Consider the following 17,706-nt stretch of genomic DNA (forward strand, 5'->3'; position numbering starts at 1 on the left):
AAATGTATCTGCCTGGGTTTGCATATTGTGTCAATAAAAGGAACCTCCACAGAGCTGGCCGGCAGCTTGCTTGCAGCTCACCTGCATTATCAACTCCTGCCTCATGTCCTTCACTTCATCTGGCGCCCAACGTGGGGCTCAAACCCACAACCCTGAGATCAAGAGTCTCATGCTCTACCGACTGAGCTAGCCAGGCTCTGGGCTTGCAGTAAAGGTAAACGGAATTGTTCAGCTAACGTTTTTAGCTTTCTACCGGGTCTGTAAGCAAAGCATTGGTTGCCAAGTTACCAGAGTGCGTCCGCCCTCTTATTTCCTGCAGAGAGAGGCCCATGCACATGGATGTGGTTTACCACAAAAACTTACAGCATGCTGGCTGATTAGATACAGCAAAGAGAGAAAAAAGATTCAATAAATGTTCATCTATTTGAGGTGTGATTTGAGCTATTGGCAATTGATGAATCAATTGATAGACAAATTGTGAGTCCAGCACCAATTTGAAGGGTGTGGCTGGAAAGAACTGGAAAACTAAAATTGAAGCATCAATTTCCGTTTACTGAGGTGAGGGAAATGGGTTGAGGTGGAGTGAATTTAACACAGAACTCTGCAGTTCCAGGAAGTTGGTATGTCAGCACCTCCCTCCCCCGAAAACAGAGGAATGTAAGTGGAGTCCCCCTAAGAATGAGATTTGGGTCCTGAGGAGCTTTTTAAATTGTTCATGAATTTAGGGGCAAGCAGTGCTGGTGATGCCAACTTGTCCAAGGTGGTTAGGTTAATCTAAAAAAGGAATGTAAGTGGCTGGTTGGCCACTGTGAGAATATGACGCTGGACTAGATGGGCCATTGGCCTGATCCATCAAGCTCTTCTTAACTAATAATGGGATGCCTATCCAGTGGCGTAGCGTGGGGGGTGCAGGGGGGGCGGGCCGCACCGGGCGCAACATCTGGGGTTAGGGCAAATGCATGGGTTAGGGGGCGCAAATCCACGGGTTAGGGGGCGCAAATCCACGGGTTAGGGGGCGCAAATTACTTGCCTTGCCCCGGGTGCTGACAACCCACGCTACGCCACTGTGCCTATCAAAGAGGCTATCAGTACTATCAGGGTATTGGCAATCTGTATAGTTTAGAACGTTGCATTTTACTCACACAAATACACCAGCACTACTTATACACCAGCACTACAAATACACCAGCACTACAAATACACCAGCACTACTTATGTGATGTCTAATTTATTTGAAGTATAACTTGTACGTGAACAGTTCTTTCTGTACTGGATTGAGCTAATGGTGTGATTACTATGCAATCCCTGTATATGATACTTCTCAAACCCAGGCTGCTATTCATCCATCCATCCCCAATGTCTAAAGTTTACAAGTTGTTTGCTTGCTTGTTTATTCATTTATTTGATGATGCAAATGGTACTTCAACTACTTATTAAGTACTTTGTATAAGAGACTACATGTTCTAAATGAGGGGTTGGCAACCTTTAGGGGCCGGTGGGTACAATTGAAATCTTGAGGAAGTGCTATGGGCACTACTCACAAAATGTCTGTTGTGGGAGTGTGACATAACACAAAATGGCTGCCATGGGGACATGTAGAAGAGGCCCATCCAGTGTAAACAGGAACTGAGTAGGAAGAGCAAACAGTTCCTCATGCATTATGGGTTTTTGAGGTGATATTACTGAGACCTTTCATGAGCACTATAGGAGGTACTGGCGGACATGTTGTGACTGACAGCTATTCTGAAACAATATAAATCCTTTGTTAACCTTTTCAGCAATTGTGTGCAGCAGTTTTCTTTAAGTCAGAATTGTTTTTGATAATTTCTTGAAAAACCAATTCCTGCCTTTTATTTTTCCTCCCTCCTTTGGTTCTCTCTCTTTCTTCTTCTTGGTGTACCAACAAATTGGTGTGAATAAAATGTTTGGTTGTTGGATTAAAAGCAGTGACCTTAAGGCCAAGCTAATGAACTTTACACCCAGAAGATGTTACATTTATACTATTACTGTCAACCACACTTTGTGGACTGAGAAGTTGCTAAATGCTGGGATTTTGCAGTGAAAATGAGGTCAAATTTTCTTAAATGATTAGGATGCAACTGTTGTGTATTGAGTTAAAGGATTTTATATCTGTATTATTATTGTCTGTAATTGCATTAGGGTAAAGTAACTGCCTTTTGGTTCCAGAGGGTACAGCTACTATTGGTTCATTTAAGCTGCTGTATTTGGATCCTCTGTCTTATTGGTTTCCTCCAAAAGGCAAGACTGTGATTGCCTGATATTCTTCCCTCCAAAATGTATCCTTTCTAGCAAGTTCCCTGTCCCTATAAATGTAGCTCTCCCCTCCTCAGTTCTCAGTCTTGTTTGCTTTAATAAAGAAGTGTTACTACAGAACTGTCTCCAGCATATTATGTCAAGAGAGCTGAAATCACAAACCCCACGTCACAACAACTGGCGACGAGGATGGGATCCGGAATGCTGAGGAGCGGTTAAACGCAGCCCTGCCTCAGAGTCCGGATTGTAGCTAAGAACAAGACTCACTGGCCGGCTGAGAAGACGACCCTGCCCACAGGACAATGGAGAGTCCAAGGGTATTGGAGCCCTTCCAGCCATCAGAGCCCCACACGTGGGAAGACTACGTTGAACGCTTCGAGTTCTTCGCAGTGGCTCAAGGGATCACCAATGCCAGCAAAAGAAGGGCCACATTCCTGAGCTACTGTGGGCCTGAGACCTTCAAGCTGGCCAAGGCATTGCTTGCTCCAGCGAAGCTAAGTGAGACACCTCTCAAAGATATTCTTGCCTGCCTGACAAGCCATTTGGCGCCTACTGAGACCAAGATGGCCCGGCGGTTGGAGTTTCATAAGAGGGAGCAGCGTGCTGGGGAGTCTGTATCTGCATTCCTAGCTGAACTGCGGAAGCTCGCTCAGCACTGCGACTTCCAAGATCTGGAAGAGACTCTCCTGGATTGGTTTATCGGTGGTCTGAGCAGCAAGAAAGCCAGAAGACGCATCGTGGCTAAAGAAGAGGTTACCCTTGCTTCAGCCTTGAAGGAGGCCACCGCCACGGAGAATTATGAAAGAGAGGAGCTTGATGCCAGTCGCAAGGCTCCTAAGCCACAGATAGAAGTTGTGCATGCCATGGACGAGCTAGAGGCTACTCCGAGCCAAAGCCCAGTCCGTGGGGTCGAGTCAGTGCGTCAGGCCTGCACAGTGCACAAAGATCACCGAGGCAGGTGCCCTGGTTGTGGCGGAAACCATGAGCGGAAGAGTTGTCGTTTCCGGGATGCTATGTGCTGGACGTGCGGGAAGACAGGTCACATCGCCAGGGTCTGTAGATCGGCGGCGTTGGGAGCGACAGGAGCAACTAGACTGGAGCATCGCAGACCGTCCACAGCAAACCATGTTCTAAAGGACTGCCACTACGTAACAGAGATCAACGGGAGGGTCGTGCAGTTTCCAGCGCAAGGCAAGGCACACGTCAAGGTGAAGATTGAGGGTCAGCTGTGCGACATGGAGGTGGACTCCGGATCTGAATTCACTATCGTGTCGGACCAGACCGCGAGGACATTCTTCCCCAGGGGTAAGTTGCCCCCTCTGGAGCCCTTCCCGGCAACCTTGCAGTCATACTCAGCGGGCCGCATCCATGTCATGGGAATGTGTGCCGTGAGAGTACAGTTCCGGGACAAACAGGCGGTACTCAAACTGGTGATTGCGAAGGGCAGTCGCCCCAGTCTCCTGGGCACTGACTGGTTCCCCGCCCTGGGACTGAGTATATCAGGGCTTAATTCAATCCAAACCTGCCCTGAGATGAGCGAGGCATTATGCAAAGAATTTGCTGGTCTCTTTAATGGAAAACTGGGTTGTTATAAAGGGCCCCCAGTTGACTTCGAATTGGACCCTGGGGTGGCCCCAATCCGACTCAAACCAAGGTGAGTGCCATTTGCACTGCAACCCAAGATCGAAGCAGAGCTGGATAAATTGGTCAAGCAGGGAGTTCTCTCACCCGTGGACTCTGCTAAGTGGGAGACTCCAATCGTCACGCCCCTTAAAGCAAATGGGGAAGTCAGGATCTGTGCAGATTACAAATGTACTATCAATAAGGCACTCAGGGGAAACTCATACCCCATTCCAGTCGTATCACATCTGTTGGCTAAACTGGCTGGGGGCAAGGTGTTCGCCAAAATTGACCTGGCACAAGCTTACCAACAGCTGCCAGTAACCCCACAATCAGCGGAAGCACAGACTATTGTCACACATAAAGTGGCGTTCAGAGTTAACAGATTACAATTTGGAGTTTGTGTGGCCCCAGGGATTTTTCAAGGGCTCATGGAACGCCTGTTAAGAGGTCTGCCGGGGGTCTTGCCATTTTTTGATGACGTTTTGATTGCTGGAAAAGACCCACAGGAACTGGTTGCGCGTGTCCGTGCAGTGTTGCTCAAGTTCCAGGAGGTGGGGTTGCAACTGAACAAGGAAAAATGCAGTTTTGGGGTGCCAACTGTGGATTTCTTGGGGTTTAAAATTGATGCATCAGGCATCCACCCCACAGATGCTAAGATGAAGGCCATCATCGAGGCACCACGACCACAGAACAAGACGCAGTTGCAGTCATTCCTGGGACTTATTAACTTTTATCATGAAATGCTTGGAGTTTCCAAATTGTCCAGCCAAGCTTGCTTTATTATTTATTTAAAGCATTTTTATCCCAATTTTCAGCTAATAAAAGAATGTTGCTGGAGTAGTGTACAAATGTCAGCTATAAGAAAGTCCCTGCCTTCACGATTTAAATCTAAAAGACACAACACAAAAGGGAAAACAATTGGAGGGAAGGAGGGAAAAGACAAAATTCAATGATGCTTTCTTAGCTACAAAATTCTTATAATGACCAGCTGGAGTAAAAATATTACAAGAAGAGGAGCTACTGGTAGGCCCCACAGTTCCATCTCTTTCACTTTCCTATAGTCGGATGGAATAGCTGCTCAGACTTAATGCACACAGATGTTAGGGACCATGCTGAGGAGAGCTGCACTGAGGAGGAATGGTGGGAGCCTCCCCCCCTGTTCCTGATCAGGATCCTGAATCTTCCCAGGAGCAGGACGACAGTGTAGATGTGGAACAGTGGTTTGCAGAGGGACATAGTTCAGAAGGCAGAAGCTGGGAAATACTGGATGGGGAACAGCTAGGAGAAGCAGTACTGGGAGAGAGAGAGAGCTAACAGATTCACTGTCTCTGGAAAACATTCATCCACCCAGCTCAGGGACAAGAAGAGCTGATAGGGTGGCAGAACAGAAAGCACATAGACTACGAGTTCAGGTTACAAGACGCAGTAGTGATGCAGGTGACTATGGAGGAAGTGGGTGGAACTCTTAATTGGGAGCACCGCCATTCCTAGGAAATGGATTATTTGTTCTCTCGCTGTGATCATTAAAGTTCCTAACTGGTAAGAAAACTCATTTTCCTTTGTTCTGCTTATCTACTGTCTGGTGGGGGTGGGGGTGGAGCTGATTCTCTGAAGCCTGTCAACATGTGACTTAGGCTCTGGGGGTCAGTGGCTTGAATTTACCACTATTATGAGGGCTGTTCCCATGAGGTTTGTAGATATAACTTCCACAACTTGAGGATATGGGTCTCAGAAAAGTTTGGGTGAGGAGAGGCCACAGTTCAGCAAGAGACCAAATGTTTTATGCATAAGGTGCTGTGTTTGCATGTGCAAGGCCCCTGGCAACACCTGTTGTTTTGTTCTTCAAAGATTTCCTAGTCATCCCTCTAGCCCAGGTTTTGTGTATATTGGCCTAAGACACACAAATATGTTTTCTCTGCGACATTTTTGTGAGGTTTGTCCACCTCTAAAATTTCCACTTTTAGAAGCCTCTATGCAGCTACTGTCAGAGTAGAGAATACTGAGCGTGATAGAGCAGTGGTCTGACTTGGTATAAGGCAGCTTCCTATGTTAACTCATAACAGAATAAACTTTTTGACAGTGGGAAATCCATTTCTATGAGGAAAAAATTATGATGCTAGTCCAAAATTCCGTGTTCCAACCTTCCACTACAGTAACTAAGAAGTCAACAGCTGGCCTTTCTTTACCTTTCCAATATTCGTGTCAGGGCCTGAACTGGCTTCCCAGCCCCAGAATTGTTTTATTTATGTTATTTATTCGTATATTGTGAAACTGATTTAAGCATATGAGGAGTACAAAATATCAGTTAAAACCAAAACAATGTAACAATGAAATCAAGGAAGGGGGGAAGCATGGGTCATCTGACTAGAAAGTTACAGGAACAGTAATTTGTTTTCATAAGAAGGGTTGCTTGAATAGCCAACTCTCAGGTTGGTGCCTAAAATTCATTACCAGACAGTGCTAACTTGATTTCATTAGTTAGAGAGTTCATTAATCCTAGTGCCAACACACTAAATGCACAGTTTCTTGCTGAGGACAGCCTGACAGTGCCACACGCTGCAAGATCTGCCTCAGGGTCAGATTATAAAGATCAGGCACAGGTATAAGGAATGAGGTGATCTTTTAAATTCACTGGCCCTAGGTTGCTTAGGGCTTTATATGCTAGTAGTAAGACCTTTACTATTGGATCCTTTTGGAGAGAAGATTGAGAGATGGCTGTTACTCACTCAATAAAGTGGAAGGAGCAAGGTTTCCAGGCTGCCATCTCTTAAAAGAATCGCCAGGGTGCAATCCAACACTTGCTGTCCCGCTTTGTTGACCAGAAGCTCAGTTCAGCTTTGCTCAGCCTCCACTTTTTAATGGCTTTGTATACCATGCAAACTCGGCAGTTCCACTGTGTGTTATTTTATTGGCCTTTTAGGCCAGGCTATGGGCCAGAGGCTCTAGGGCAGCTGATAGAAACTCCCCCATGGTAACAGTTGATTTGAAAAGGGTAGCAGATAGGCTACACCTGGATCAGGTACAAACCACCTGCCACAGATAAGTTACTGCAGGTGATACGTAATCTCTGTTCTGACTGTTCTGTAGGATTGAGATGTAATCTAGCTTTCTTGGGATGCTTCCTCACATTCTCTGTCTAAAAGGATAAACGAAAAGATGAAATTTTAAGTTCTTTAGGAATGTTGTGCTTTGATATCCACACTGGATATGGTGTGAGTGTCTATAAGAGTCTGCCAGCTAGGAATGTTTGTTGCAAATTCAGTGTCTGTAATTATTAAATTATGTTTTTACTAGCCTTTATTTTGCCTGATCATATCTGTGTAACTCTGCTGTGTTTTGGCAGACAGCAGCACATTAAAAGCCCTAGAAAGAAAGTTTAAATTCGAAATGCAAAGAGGTAACCAGAACTGAATTACTCTCCTGGGAGCAAAATGCTCTTAGAGTGCCTGTTGAAATCAGCATTATCATTTCAATGCATGTCAAATGTGAGTCATTTCCTAGTTTAGGCAAAATTTCTTTATAAATCTTTAAATCTTCCAGTTCTTTCAAGAAAAGGTTAAAGTACTTATGATTTAATGAGACCACTTTACATCATAACTGTTTGACTATCAAGAGAAAACTTGTCCTTTCCAATTTGTAAAATCTTTTTTTTATTATTTTCCTCGAATGTTTTTAGGTAGTCTATATTTTATAGTTAATGCCAAGAAACTGACAACCTTAAATAGCCTGAGCAAAACATTTACTTCCTCATCTTAAGTGTACAAAGTAAAAGTTAATCAAGAGGAGCATCTCTCAAGGTTCACAGGCTGTGATCAAGGCACCTATCCGTAATTTCACGTTATTTGGGCCTCAAGTATTTTATCATCTTTTATTTTTCAAGTTGCATTCTCTGGTTACTTGTAAGGCTGAAATGCTGCATGCTATTTACATGGGAGTAAGTCCTATTGCTGTATCTGTCCACACCAGCTGCTATTTAATTTGATGTCATTTTGATGCCCAGTTGATTGTTTTACTTATATTTTGTAAAAGGTCCTAAGCATAATCATGTATGCAGGGCCAGCCCAGGACATTTTGCTGCTGTAGGCAAAATGCCCTGCTGGCCCCACAATCGCAACTGCGCCCTTGCCTGTGGCCGTGCCTGCACTGCAGCCACAATGCAGTGACAGTAGCAAGGGTCGGGGGTCAGAGCAGTGGCACTGCTGCAGTGGTGCAGGCAAAGTCCCAGCATAGCTGGGAGTGGCGCAATGGTGAGGGGGAGCAGGTTGGCTCAGCCACCCATGCCAAATAGCATCACCTCAGCTCGTTGATGGACTGCTCCTGCATAAATGTATGAATGGCTCCATAAAGGGGCTGGGCAGGCTGTTATGCTTATTAAACTGTAGCCAGTAGTGTGGCATGGGGGGTACACAGGGGTGGTTGCTCCAGGCACAACCTTGTTCGGGGAGCAAAATTTCAACACCTGGCGCTGTCTCAATGCTTCTGTGGCTGGTCTCCACTGAAAATGGCTTCTCCATGCAGACCAGGAAGTGACCTCTTTAGACAACAGAACAGCTCTTCTTTTCTTATTTCTGTGGCTGTGATCTCCTGGGTAATGCAGACACCATTGGGCAGTTGACTGCACATGTGTAGTCTGTCCATTTTCCTCCCACTCACCACCTTCATGTGGCCCCAGGCTCTAGCAACCCACTGTAGCATAGGGTTCTGGACACTTTCCCCCTACCTTCTAATATCATTATTAGGGGTCACTTTGGCTTACCCAGAATGTGACTTTCTTTTCACCTACTTTCCATAATTTCCCTTGAGTTTGGATCATATGCGTAACCTCCACATGACTGAGTTATATTTCTAGAAATGGGGGGAAATGTAAATATATTTATAATTTGTTTTGAATACGTAGCAGAATTGTGTTTTGTCCCAATATCTCAAGGACCTCCCCTTCCAACATGAACTTACCTTGACCTTACGTTTGTCATCAGAAGCCCTTGTACAAGGGAGGTGTAAATCGTGGCAACAAGGGAACAGGCATTTTCAGTGGTGACTCCACAACTGTGGGACGCTTTTCCCCAGGGAAATTAAAAATGTGAAACTGCCACCAGAAAGGCCCTGTCATACGTCAGCAGTCAGGGGTTTGCACCATGCATGGTGTCCCAAGTGCTAGTGAAATTGACACACATCAAATGCAGATGGGTAGTAAAATGTACCACCCAGACTATTGATCAGAGAGGCCCACTTATGCCTCAACAAGAAATGAGTTGGGAATAACAACAACAAAAGGCACCTATTCGCATAACATTTGCATGTGTTAATTTATACTATAGACCTGAATTTAGACATTAGTTCCATAATTTAAATGGAAATAAAATACATCTCACTCTGCTGGTGAACAAGACTGTGACTTATGTATTGGCACAGCCTGCTGTTCAGGTACTAACTGCTGGTGGGTCACCTCAAGGTCCTTGTTCTCTCTTCTTATATTTCATTATCTTTAAACCAGACTTGGACTGGACAGTCCTCCAAAGAGAACAGGTGTGGAGAACTTTTGGCCCTCCATATATTGCAGAACTACAACTCTCACCAACCCCAGCAAGCATAGTCAGTGACCAGCAGTGATGGGAGTTGTAGTTCTGCAACATCTGGAGAGCCAAAGTTTCCCCACATCAGAAATAGAGGTTGCTTTCAAATAGAGGACTGCCCTCTAAGAACCCTTCAAAGAGAGGGCTGTCCACTGCAAAAGTAGGATGCATGACCACCCTCATATTGAAGGAACATAATTTATGGTGGAAAGTTTTATGAGAATGATCCACTGTGCTCCTGAGTAGCTCCCATTCATTTTAATGTGTTTTTGGAGGAGAATGTCCCAGAAGATTTAGTCTTATGTCTTTTAAATCATGGATGACAACTCTGCAGGTCATACCAATAATGGAAGTGGTACCAAAATAAAGCATTTGTGCAGAGAGTTAATATTTTTGCTGCATATGCTCTTTCCACTGCTATGATGGGAGTTCCTGCTGGTGTCCTGGACTGTCATGCATGCACTACCAATGGACTGACATGAAGCCAGCATGGGTGCTTTGTGGTCTGTATGGATTGGGTTCACTTATTCCGTACATCTGAAACCTTGTTGGGAGGGGGTGGAATCATAATGTGGATGCCCTTAAGCATCTGCCTGGAAGTAGTTCTATTCCAACGTGCTCTATGGATTAATCAATGTGTACTTCTTATTGCTAATCTCTCTTATCTCTGCAAGTACTTTCTTATTCTTTGGGTGATAAAAGAACAAAGATTTTCTTCAAGAACAATACCTCATTTGACATCTATATCTTACTGTTAATTTACATGATTACATACAGTTCTGAGTGTGGGGGAGAACCCTAAATCAGTGGTAGAACTGTAATTTTAAAGAGGTGGAGGAGGTGGGGAGAATGCCTGCATTATTATAAGATTGCATCAAATGAACTCCAGTAGCTTTTGTTTAAATTAATTTTGGTAAACCTTTTTGATGTAGCTGTTTTGGTGTTAAAAGACAGCTTGATAAATCCTTTAACTTGTCTCTTTTGATGTTATAATCAAGATCCTTGGATTTGGAATCCTGTTTCATTTGTAATTAGGGGAAAAACACAGTAATGATGTGGCAAGGAAGCAATTGTTCGTGATTGGTTTTTACACGTGATGATGAGGCACCCTTGATTGTTACGGCTTATTCCTAAGGCTCTGGTCCTGTTATTACTTCTTTAACAAGGGGAATTTCAGCAGGTGCTGATTCTCTCACAGGAATAACAAGAGCTGCACCTGCCCAAGATTCAGCATAACTATAAATTGTACAGGTATGCCATATTTGCCATTGCATCAGGTCTCTCTGCTGTTTGATATTTTAGAAGTAGTCTTTATGGTGCTTGAGACTACCAAAAATTACATTGTTGGTTTTGAATTTGCTTTTATATTTGTGTTGCTGAACATAAATTTTCTCTTGCTCATTTAAAGTTCTGCTCCTTTCCCCTCTCTGCATTGTGAGTGGATGGAGGGAAGCTTGTTGCAGATGAGGAGAAAGATAGTGACTTTGCCACACTGCCTGCTTCATGTTAAGGGCTATCTCATGGAGCGAGCTTGTTTTCTCCTGCTCTGGAGAGTACCAACAACTTGAAGTTACAAGAAGGGAGATTCTGACTAAACTTCAGGAAGAACTTTCTGACAGTAAGAACTTTTTGACAGTGGAGTTTCCTTCATTGGAGGTTTTTAAGCAGAGGTTGGGTGGCCATCTGTCACTGATCCTTTAGCAGAGATTCCTGAATTTCAGGGGGTTGAACTAGATGGCCCTTGGGGTCCCTTCTAACTGTACAATTCTATGATTCTATGCAGGCCAGCCAAGGGGAGGGTGGGTATTTTCTACCTCCACTATCAGAGGTAGCATGTCTCTGAATACCAGTTGCTGGGAATCACAGGAGGACAGAGTGCTGTCGTGCCCATGTCCTGGTTGCAGGCTTTCCACAGGCATCTGGTTGGTCACTGTGAGAACAGAACTAGATGTGAGAACAGGACTAGATCTGCCACTGGCCTGACCCAACAGGCTCGCCTTATGACTAACTATGAAAGTCTGTTGCAGCATGGTATTAGGTGGAGGCCCAAATGATCTCAGTGTCAGCTATCACTGTTCTTGGACCAGGACAGCCTAGTCACAGTGGCTGATGTAATAGCAACCTCAAGTGTGGACATTTGCGATGTGCTCATGGGAGTCTGTCTTTAAAGCTGTTTCGGAAGCTGCAGCTGGTGCAAAATGAAGTTGCTGAGTTGCCAAGTGAACCACTTTACCATGCACATCTAAAAGCTCCCGTATGAACTGTTAACTTATCAAAGGTAAAGGTACCCCTGCCTGTACGGGCCAGTCGTGTCCGACTCTAGGGTTGTGCGCCCATCTCACTTAAGAGGCCGGGGGCCAGCGCTGTCCGGAGACACTTCCGGGTCACGTGGCCAGCGTGACGAAGCTGCTCTGGCGAGCCAGCACCAGCGCAGCACACGGAAACGCTGTTTACCTTCCCGCTATAAAGCGGTACCTATTTATCTACTTGCACTTAAGAGTGCTTTCAAACTGCTAGGTGGGCAGGAGCTGGGACCGAACGACGGGAGCTCACCCCGCTGCGGGGATTCGAACCGCCGACCATGCGATCGGCAAGCCCTAGGCGCTGAGGTTTTACCCACAGCGCCACCCGCGTCCCTTAGTTAACTTATCAAAGCCCTAAGCAATTTAAGACCAGGTTAGTTATGCCATGGCCTGCAGACGTTCATTTCATGGCAAGTTGCAGGAGGGCTTTTTCCAAAGTAGCCCTCAAACTGTGGAAAAACCTCTACCAATATATGGCAGATACTTACTGTGGTGAGCTTCTGCGAGATCTTAAAACATACCATATGTTTTGCTCTATAAGACTCACTTTTTCCCTCCTAAAAAGTAAGGGGAAATGTGTGTGCATCTTATGGAGTGAATGCAGGCTGTGCAGCTATCCTAGAAGCCAGAACAGCAAGAGGGATTGCTGCTTTTTTCCTTTGCCCATGTAAAGGTAAAGGGACTCCTGACCATTAGGTCCAGTCGTGGCCGACTCTAGGGTTGCGGCGCTCATCTCGCTTTATTGGCCAAGGTAGCCGGCGTACAGCTTCTGGGTCATGTGGCCAGCATGACTAAGCCACTTCTGGCGAACCAGAGCAGTGCACGGAAACGCCGTTTACCTTCCTGCCAGACTGGTACCTATTTATCTACTTGCACTTTGACCTGCTTTCGAACTGCTAGGTTGGCAGGAGCTGGGACTGAGCAACAGGAGCTCACCCCATTGCGGGGATTCGAACCGCCAACCTTCTGATCAGCAAGTCCTAGGCTCTGTGGTTTAACCCACAGCACCACCCGCATCCATGTAGCTGAGTCCTAAGTTAAGTCTAAGTATTGCAGATACTTTAATACTAATTTAAGTTGTTGGGTTGGTTTGATCTATCTCTTAAGAACACCACAACATCCTTGATGGATCAGGCCAGTGTCCATTTAGTCCAGTATCCTCTTCTCACACTGGCCAACCAGATGTCTATGGGAAGTCTGCAAGCAGGACCTGAGCACAAGAACACTGTCCCGTCCTGTGGTTTCCAGCAACTGAGAATCAGAAGTATGCTGTCTCTGATAGTGGAGGTAGAACACAGTCATCAGGGTAGTGGAGGTAGAACATAGCCACCCTCCACAAATTTGTCTAATCCTCTTTTGAAGTCATCCAGCTTGGTGGCCATCACTAACACTTGTTGAAGCAAATTCCATAGCTTAACTACGTGCTGTGTGAAGAAGTATTTTCTTTTTGTCTCTCCTAAATCTTCCAACATTCAGTTTCATTAGATGCTTGAGTTCTGGTGTCTTTGTTCCTCTTTGTATGGGTTTTTACTGAATTACTGTAGTTGGCTTGTATACACTATCACTGGGAAGAAAACCCACCACAAAACCAGGAAAGTGCTAGTAGCCAGCAAAAGAAGAAAAACACAACTCCAGGCACTTGAATTAAGATTTATTCCAGACCCAATGTGTTTTGGAACAAATCATTCCTCAGGGACATGCTTTCATAGTGAATACGTGGGCATGGCTGTGCAACAGGAGTGACTATAGTACCCTATGTATTTGATTAAAATTGCTGCTAAAATATGCCTCCCCTCCCCAATAATTTCCTCCAAAATACATGTTATATAAAGCCTGGCTTTCCCTCTTTTTATCTTTATTTTGTCAGGCACCTTCATAAGGCAGCAACTGCCTTTCATATGTTTGTACAGCAGCTAGCTTATGGTTGGAGCTAAATGTTAAATTGCATCCTTTAGTAGGCATCAGCAGCAGTGAAACCTTTGGACTGGAGTTTTGGAATCCTAAGTTTGTTCTTGCCCAGGCAATTAATGGTGTACTTGATTTGTTGCATTTGAAATATCCTCCTGCATGGTACAGGTGGACATTAAAGGCTTTTGCAAGGTGATCAGAAAGAACCTCTTAGATTATCTGGAATAGCTGAGGCACCTTCGCAGGCAGACCACATTCTGGTTTCTTTCTGATCACACTGTGTGAGGTTAAATTTGTATTAATACAAAGCTAGTTCTTCAACATCAAGTTAATTGCTTCAGGTGCTCACCAGAGTCCCATCATTGGTTCCTTCCTTTCTTTTAATTTACATGGTTCTTTGAGGGATTCAGGTTGAACTAGTGTCACTGCGCACAAAAGGAAAGTCTTGGATTGCAGGAAAACCATTTCCCGTTGAGAAGGGATTAACATTGTAGGAGATAGTGAAAAAGAAAAGTAAAGGAGGGCAAAGAGAAAAGCTAAAATATCTTTTAGACAAATGCTAGGAGCATATGTAATAAGACTGCTGAATTGGAGTGACATGTTTTCAAGGATAAGAAAGATATTATTGGAATAAGAGAGACAACCAAGAAAATGAAAGGGGATTTAAAATGCCAAGATAGAGAAAGAGTTTTAGTGAGGGGAAAGAACTAATATAAAGCTGGAAGAAAGGTAGTAATATTGGTGAAGGATGATACTGAATTTGCAGCAGAAGTTAAAAAACACACATGCACCACACGCTGAAACACTCCTATAAACATTTTGACGGATTCAACAGAGAGAGTTTCTGTGGATGTTGAGGGCAATACAAAGTAGCTGGGATATTTTGAATGTTGCTATTTAGCCAAAAAAGGAAAGTAAGGGGGGGGTTGAGGACTTTGATCACTGGCGGGATAAAGAGAGGATTTGAAGAGGGAAGGGATTTGCTAGTGAATAGTTGACATATTGAGAGTTTTCTTTTTTAAAAAACAGTGCAAATTTCCAAAAGCTAGCATGTGATCGTAACCCTTCCTACAGTTTCTGAAACAAAATGCCAAGCTCTGTGTGAAAGTGTGATCTGAATATTGTTGTGCGAAATGTATATATCAACCTGAATCTGTGTATGGATATGGTGAACAGGTAGGATCAAGCAATCATATCAGCATTAAATTTGAAATACATGTGCAAGTATGTAATAGACAGCCAAAATGGTCCCAAAGTTATTGATTTTTATTTTTTTAAAAAAGCAGAGCTAACTTTGAAAGGAAAAGCTAAAATGCTCTGGGGATTTTTGCTTGCATTCCTGTGATGAATGGGAAATCCACTCCACACAAGTGGAAAATATACAGCCTATGAAATGCATCGAGAAACTGCAATTAAAATTCATCCCAGTTAAGTCAAAAAAAGGAAAAGCCGATATGGGCCTGAGGCAAAAGAAAGAAAGGCAAAGAGATAACTTGCTCTTCCCGACCCTATTCTCTTCCCTTTCCCCCTCACTCTTCTTTACCAATCCTCCTTTATCCTCCCTGGATCCTCTGTTTTATGACAGTTCTGTCACTCTGATCCCCTGATGAGGTTTCTTTTTCTGTCTTCTGTCTCTGCCATTGCTTTGCAGAGGAGTGGGCAAATCCTTAGAGGAAAGGGTTAGGAGACATGTCTCTATTTCCCCCCTTCTCTCCCTACCTTTTTTCCCCAGGTCTTTTTTTTTGCCCCTCAGAATAGCTTCACGACTCAGGTATTCCCAGATAACCTAGTGGCTGTGCCTCGGCCTTACAGATATCGTTGAAATCTTTGCATGCTAAGGTGATAAAGGAAGATGCAAAAAAGATGAGGTGGATAGTCTGATAAAATGGCTGGGCTCCTTTAGATACTCTGAGGGTGTTTTAAATGGGGTGAATGTGGAGCAGCTAGCACTGTTGAAACAGCATTTGTTTCACTACAGAGCATGTGAAAAATGGAAGATAGCCCCAGCATGTCTTTGTTTTGGGTAGTAAAAGGAAAGAAAAGGGATATTTTGGTTTAGAGTTGGTAGTGATGGTTAAAGGTAAAGGTACTCCTGACCATTAGGTCTAGTCACAGACGACTCTGGGGTTGCGGCGCTCATCTCGCTTTACTGGCCAAGGGAGCCGGCATTTGTCTGCAGACGGCTTCTGGGTCATGTAGCCAGCATGACTAAGCCACTTCTGGCAAACCAGAGGAGCACACAGAAAGGCCGTTTACCTTCCCGCCGGAGCAGTACCTATTTATCTACTTGCACTTGATGTGCTTTTGAACTGCTAGGTGGGCAGGAGCTGGGACCAAATAACGGGAGCTCACCCCATCACGGGGATTCGAACTGCCAACCTTCTGATCGGCAAGCCCTAGGCTCTGTGGTTTAGACTACAGCGCCACCCACGTTAAGAGTTAAGAGTCCCTAAATGGGATTTCACATGCAAACCGTTTTCTGTTTCAACATTCTCTCCAATAATTAGACTGAGAATTGATATCTCTTTACATAAGCTGCATTACATTGAGTCAAATCATTGGTCTGTTTAGCTATTTAGTATTGCCACACTTGCTGGCAGTGACTCTCCAGGTTTGCAAGCAGAGAATGTTCTCTGCTCTATGTGAAGAGGCCAGGGATTGAATCCAGACCTTTTTACACATGCAAAGCAGATGATAATATGCTTCTTAAATTGTCAGACTTCTCTAATTGTCAAGTAGTTCTTGCTGAAGGAGTCTGTAGGGAGAACTGAACTCTTACTGCCCAATGTGTATTTTTGTTCAGAAAGCAAAGTGCTGAATCAAACCCTTTGAATATGGCAAATGACCACATGTATACAACAACATGTTACATGCTATTACATGCACATTTCTACAATAAAACCCACTGAGTCCTTTTTTTGGAAAACTTGTTTTGGAGAAGAGAAACAGTGGAAGGAGAGGATTCTTAACACTCCCACAAACCCGTTGCTTCACTGTCACAACTCCCGCTACACTTACAAGTTTCCAGATACCCTCACAAGCATGCAACCCAAGGGGAATTCAACAGGAATAGTAGGTGCAATCCCATGGGTAGAAATACTCAAGGAAGAAGGAGTTTAAGATGGGTGGATGTTTTGTTTTGAAAAGGTGGGATATTGAAGGCACAATTGCAGTATTGTGTAAGAAAAATGGGAACTGTCTAAAGAAACTGGAGGGGGCTTTGGAATTAAAAGTGGCATATGTACAAACGAGTAGTAGCTAAAGCAAGGCAGGAGAACCTCAAACCCAGGGCATGCATGTGGTCCTAGGGGTCCCTCTGTCTAGCCCCCAGGACTCTTTGCAGTCTGTGTCAAGTACTTTTGCCTGGCCCTGCCTAACACTGGCAGTTGCTCATGACCGTTGGGTTGAAAAATTATTTCCACCCTTAGCTAAAGCTTGTAGAGAGAATACCAGGAGAGCTAAAGCTAAGAATGATAGTGCACTTCAAGTAGGTGGTTGCCTGGATGGATTTTGGGGTTGGCTTATTCACCTTCACATGAAGGGGTTGTTCCAAATGTCATGAAGGAGATGACAATACACCTGCTATTGTAAAAGCCCTCCCTGGACCCTGAAGTTTTGGCAACTACTGCCCAGTCTCCAACACCCACTTTTTGAGTAAGGTGCTTGAGAGGAAGGTGGCGGCTCAGCTGCAGGCACTACTGGAGAAAACAATTGAATCAATATCTATTCCAGTTTGGCTTCAGGCCTGAGTTTGTCATACTATCGGCCATAGTCACCCCAACAGATGACCCTGTTCAAGGGAGAGACAAGGAGTACAATGCTAATGCTGCTGTAGGTTCTCTCAGCAGCTATTGATACCATTGAGTATGGTATCCTCCTGGAATGTCTCCATAGATTGTGAATTGAAGTCACAGTTTACAGTGTTCCATTCCTATCTGCATTACCGGTACCAAAGAGTAGCATGTCTCCATCTTGGCAGCTTAGCTGTGGGGTGAAGCAAGGCACGGTTCTGTCCCCAATGCTAT

At 44.5% G+C, this 17,706-nt stretch overlaps 1 protein-coding gene across 7 annotated transcripts in view; it reads left to right on the forward strand.

The window, feature by feature from the left end:
- USH2A (usherin) overlaps positions 1-17,706 on the forward strand; it is a 432,455-nt gene that overhangs the window by 6,255 nt on the left and 408,494 nt on the right. The gene's annotated exons all lie outside the window — the stretch shown is intronic.

This window comes from Podarcis filfolensis, assembly GCF_964270895.1.
Source record: "Podarcis filfolensis genome assembly, chromosome: 3".
NCBI lineage: Eukaryota > Metazoa > Chordata > Lepidosauria > Squamata > Lacertidae > Podarcis > Podarcis filfolensis.